The sequence below is a fragment of the Ischnura elegans genome, chromosome 6 (genome assembly GCF_921293095.1).
Source record: "Ischnura elegans chromosome 6, ioIscEleg1.1, whole genome shotgun sequence".
NCBI classification, from domain to species: Eukaryota; Metazoa; Arthropoda; class Insecta; order Odonata; family Coenagrionidae; genus Ischnura; species Ischnura elegans.
In genome coordinates, this window is record NC_060251.1 from 89,253,870 (window position 1) to 89,259,913 (window position 6,044).

Sequence of the window (6,044 nt, forward strand, 5' to 3'; positions counted from 1 at the left end):
TGTTATACCTGTTTGTATTTGATTTTTTTTGTCAGTTTCTTTAGTAAGTACTTTAGGATGATTGTACAGCAATCTAAACACGTGTCATACTCTATTAATTAATTGTGGACAATACGATACCTCCGTCTATCATTATCATTAGTTATGTCCCACGACATCTCTGCGAAGGAAGTTGACTTTATTTTATAGTACATTGGGAGCACGTGTTAGACAGTTATAAATGCACTGGCTGAATTCTGTGTGACAAGTATGCCTTTAATGTAAAGTTTCTTGAGGGCAAGATTGTTTAATAAAGAAGGTATGGTATGGTATGGTATTTGGATGAGACAATCGAAAGTTATGATTATTCGCAGCATAGGGAAGGTGAGGAAGAGTGGAGAAATAATGGCATAGACATTAGCCTACTATCAATGGAAGGTGTCAAGTCAACATATATGCAGTGCTGAATTGATGTACCCACCACAAAACACTCAAGTAAGAATCGGGCAGCAGCTGAAAAAATCTCTTATTCTGCCGCGATTAGAACCCAGTACCAAGGTATTGGAGCCAACATTCTGGTCACCTCACCAACCCATACCCCTAATATGGAGTGTGCACAGTTTCTTGTCGTGAGAGCAAATGGTTGACTAAAGCTTTATTTATCTCAGTGATGATGGTGTTATTCTAAATAAAATTAGATAAAACCATCTCAACTCCCTTACAGGTTGTGTACAATTGTGCAAACACATGTGTGTAATTTTATTCTACACGTGTTCAGCCGGGGTTGAATAATTTCGTCTTAAGCTCTTATCAATATAAAGATGATAATCTCATCTTTATATTGAAAATCAGTGAAAAGAGTTTTACATCAACATTAAACCACACTGAAATGAATTTTTTCCCCCTTAAATTGTATTCCTAAGAATTTTAAACAATGATATGAGTCAACCTCTTTATCCTAGGTTATTCAAGTCACGTTTTTGGGGAAAGTGCCTCATAAGTTAGTAATACTATAGTTATCGCTGAGGTTACTCCAGGTGCGCATGCATATATTTGAACTGCAACGTTTCACTATAACGAAAACCAACATTTACTCGACCTTAGTGTCAAAATGCCAAAATTTTATACTTTTAATTCGTAATCTACTCTTATAAAACTCTTTCTCTGCTAAGCCCATCCTTTTTTTCTTCCCTCGATCCATCATATAAGTCACCCCAGCTTTTATCTCTTACAACATTTTTCTCTTTCCGTCCATCTTAGCAAGAACTTCCTCGTTCATGTTTTCCTCGTCCTTAGCACCTTCGACGTATCTCTCCCCGTCTTTCTCGCGCCTGCACATAAAGTTCCCCAGACGCTTGTATGCGCAGAAGGGACGCTTTTAAATCTCTGATTGTGGTAAGGGAAAGGGATGGGAAAGTGAATGTATTGCCGTTATAGAGGTCATCATAGCGCTTTAAGAACAAATTCAATTTGGAGTCATTTCTGAGGAACCCAAGTAACCCACCACTCGGTAATAAAAAACAGAATGCGTTAAAATAAAAAAAACTAGTACGATAGAGACGACGGTAAAGGTCAAAATAAAAAACACCCTGGTGTCAGGGGTTGAAAAGGAGTTGAAAAAGTCACAAGTTGTTACCGTCTGAATGCATGGTAATAAATGGTAGATATGTATGCATTGAAGAAAGCAAAAACGTGATGAAGTAATAGAAATACCCTCGCGTCAATCATGAATAAACCATTATATATTATCATCGTCTTATATATTATCAATCTTTTCGGGATGTCAAAAACCCCACTTCTCTCGAACCACGATGCATTTGGTGTTGTTTTTTATACGATCACATTTTTTGCGACACTGTCTGTTTGATTGAGAAAGTGACACACATGATCGTAAGAAGTGTAATAAGGTGCAAGTATATTTTTTGTGCAATCCTGTCGGCTTCTTAAGCATTTCCTCGGGGGTTTGCTTCGGGTGCAGTGATTTCGACATTGTGAATTACTATGTCCAAGCCGATCTTTCTAATACTAAGTTACTCTCTCTTGAATCATATCCCCCAATCCGATTATTCAAGTTTTTCCTTTCCGAAGCTAAAAATTTATATCCACTGTAAATTGTTTCCAATAGTCAGAAATAAATACTTTTCACTTGTTAACAAAGCATTGCAAAAGTATTCCTGATGCCTGTAACTATTATGTTAGGCATTAGGCAGCACAAAGTGCAATTTGCTCTCAAATATTAAAAGATATTATACACGACATTGCAGGGAGTTTTGAGGAAGCAATTTTTTAATGCAAAAAACAATGATTTGCTAATGCACAAACAAATGACAAGAATTTTTAAGGGATCTGTAAAATTAGATGAAAATAAAAATGAAATAAACCGGTTTATTTTATTTTTCCGGAGAAACCAAAATGTCTCGAAACATGTTATATATATTATGAGTCGAGTAAATTCGGTAACCTAGTCCTTAAATACTGAATTTCGTTGGAAAAAAAATCACCATGTCTGGAAATTAGGTTCTCGTGGACGATAATGGCAATCGATGTCATTCCTTGTATGCGCAGCTGCGGCCATACCACCCGGAACATATTAATACAATGACTTACTGCACAAAAAATTAATTAACATTTTATTCAAAACGTTAGCATTCCTCTTAATGCAATACCTTTGTTCATAATTTTTACATCGCTCTGTTAAAAACATTCATGCGGCAATGAAGCCGTTGATATTCCGTCTCCTAGCATAGAATATCCGTTGAATGGCCACAGATTAACAAAAAGGCTTTCCGTGCATAGTCAACCCACTCAAATTCTTGGTGGAAATACAGGTGGTGCATTTTTTCTACTGAGTTGGAAATAATAAGTTGAAATTTGTTTTGGCTATAATTTAGCCTATCTATTCAGCCATCGGACTGAGGTCCCGATTCCTACAGCACCTGTAGCGGGGTGAAGTAGGAAGTGACATGTAAACTCTTCTCCACTCTCTCCTCCAAACCTCTGTGATGAATAGCTTAGATGGTACGAAGAATGCCAAAGCTTACCCATGGCTGATAAATGCCTGCCCACTACATCTGGACTTTTAGAAAGAGCCCCCTCCAGTTTCTTCATTGTCGCAATGCTGTAAACTTCTGAGTAGGTTACATCCGTTCATTTTCATTAATTTCTATCAAAACAAGTGTATTAGTAATTTTACTGCTACAATTTTGTGACGTTTCCCATTAACTAAACGTTACTATTACTCTTAATAAATAATAATTTTATTTTATCTGAAAAAATTTTCTCTGAAGAAATGCTCATTTTTATCGACGGCTTGAAAATTCATGCATTAATTATCTCAGAATTAATGAAAGATTCCTTGTGAAGGCCTGTTTGGAAATCAAAAGCCTAAAGGATGGCCTAAATAATCATTTCAAAGTCAGCTGATTTATGAAAAATATCTGGGCTCAATAATTTACAGCTGAAAATCCAATAAGCGTTAGCTAATGTTTTACCGTAAGTTTATGCGTATTTGATCAATGTGGAGGGGAAAAATGTCATACTGTTATGGTAATTACTGTAATTCCCTCCTCTACTTTTAATTTTTGGGATTTTTCGTTTAGGGGATCAATAGAAAGCATCATTTGTTCCATTGTTTTTAAGATTATTTATTTTCATTCTACACTCATTTTATCACAAAAATACCTAAAGAATATTTAGAAGCTACCTCTGTTAGCATTTATCTGTTGCTCTAATTTTTTGCCTTCATTTAAAATTTCCAGTTTAGATATGACTTTTATTAAATATTACTTTCCTGTTAGCAGTAGCACGATGATTATATGGCTCTGTTTACGGCATTGAAATCAACATCAGCTAACGTGTTGGGCTTGTATCATAAAAATAAAAATGAAGCTTTTTTTCTCGGAACCTCTGTTGTCTTACTGTTTTATCCATGCGCTCTAATACCTCTATTTCACATGAACACTTGGTGGTTGCAGGAATTGACTCGTAGAAGTTGAACTAAGTTTATTTTAACTAATAACAAATTGAATGCGGACAATTATTAGCATTTCACATTCAATATACCGGGAATATTTGAATGACGAACCTCAACACACCTAGGAGGCACGAAGAACCAACCCAGCTAGAATTGCGCTCTTCCAAAGCCATTTCCAATCCATCTTAAATTAAGATTTACTGTTCACACTTCTGCTGCTGAACTCTACCGTTGTGCCTTAGTTTTGAAACTTAAAGTCATTATGAAATCCTAAATGCTGTTCAAAGCGTAATAAATGATTTTGGAATCATAAATTTTTCACATTCTTTCATAGTAATAACAATGTTCATGGAAGGGTTAGTGATTTTTTTTTAGATGGAAAAGTGAGAATTCGGATGATATAGGTATATTCAGTGATCAAAGGTATGAAGAAAAAATGATTCAATAACATTTAAAATGAAAGCTTAAATAGGAAACTAGTTGAATTCTCCGTCGACCAAATACTAGAATTACCATCTAAACAAAACCACCTCAATCAATTTCCGCAATAATATATGAAATCGACCCTTATTTCAGTATCTGTGTGCTATTATCAGTGTGTCGTGGAGGCCAAAGTACGCAATACGAGAAGAATGCGTTTCAGCAGTAATGTTTGGGTTGGACGACTTTGATAATTATACTCATACGCTGAACCTTGGGACAGTGTAATATTATAAATAATAATAATAACATTTTTGGGTGAAAGTGAGGAAAGAAAAAAATGTCTACATGGTATCGCCGGATAATTTAAAATTCCTAAGGGTTTTGACCAATAATGACTATGTATATTATGAGTATTTATCATGATGTATTCCTGTAAGTTCCGCGATATGACTCCATAGGCAATCAAAAGTTTTCCTAGTCTATAATTTCAATACTAAACCCCGGTAAAAGTTGGATGGCGGTACGAACATAGCCTTGAACCGGTGTAATATTATTAAACATATGATTTACAAAGTAATATAGGCGAAAATGAGGGATAAAAATGGCTACAAGATATCACCGGATAATTTCAAATTCCTATAGGTTGTGATCTCTGCATTTCTCCAGGGTTTTCTTCCGCGTCAGATTGTTGGTTGACAACAGTTTCGCTGGCTATCCTGCCAGCGTCTTCAGGTCGAAGGTGTCGCTCTCGAAGCTCTCGCTCTCGGTGTCGAAGATGATATCTCCCTCTCCACGGAGATAAAGCACCTCACTACGGCACTGCAGAGAAATGGCTATAGGAGAGAATTGGTCCTTAAAAGGACCACGAAGGAGGAGGAAAAGCGACGCAAGGCCACCATTGAAAACCAGAGTGATGACGTTGGAGAAGAAGAATCGTCAAGGAAGCTATACGTCACCATCCCTTTCATTGCTGGAACGTCAGAGAGGATCGCCAGAATATTAAAAAAGCACGACGTGGTCACCAGATATAACTGTGTGACCAAGATAAGAGACTTCCTCCCCGGGCCCAAGGATATCATTCCTCAAGAACTGCATGAGGGGGTATACAAGGTGCCCTGCTCCTGCGGAAAATCCTACATAGGGGAAACTTGCCGCTCCATGCATGTGAGGATTAAAGAACATCAGAGGGCGACCAAGAACAAGCAGTTTCAACTCTCTGCCATCGCCGAACATGCATGGTCGGAACCCGGCCATGACATTAAATTTGAGGAGAAGAAACTTTTAGTTAAGGAGTGCCGATACTTCCCTAGACAAATCAGGGAAGCAATAGAAATTCAAAAAACACCTTTGAATTTCAATAGAGAAGATGGATACTTCCTTCACAGCGCCTGTAAAAGAGTGATCAAAGAGTGAGCCAACCAGAGAGAAGCACCCAGTCAGACAGCCAATCACAGTGCAGCTCCCATCCAGCCTACAGTATATAAGCGAGGCAGAAACCAACAGCCGACACCTTCGACCTGAAGACGCTGGCAGGATAGCCAGCGAAACTGTTGTCAACCAACAATCTGACGCGGAAGAAAACCCTGGAGAAATGCAGAGATCAAACCATCGCCGCGGAAACCTACGCTCTCCCATAGGTTGTGTTTGTGTTTGCTGCTTGCGTGAGTTT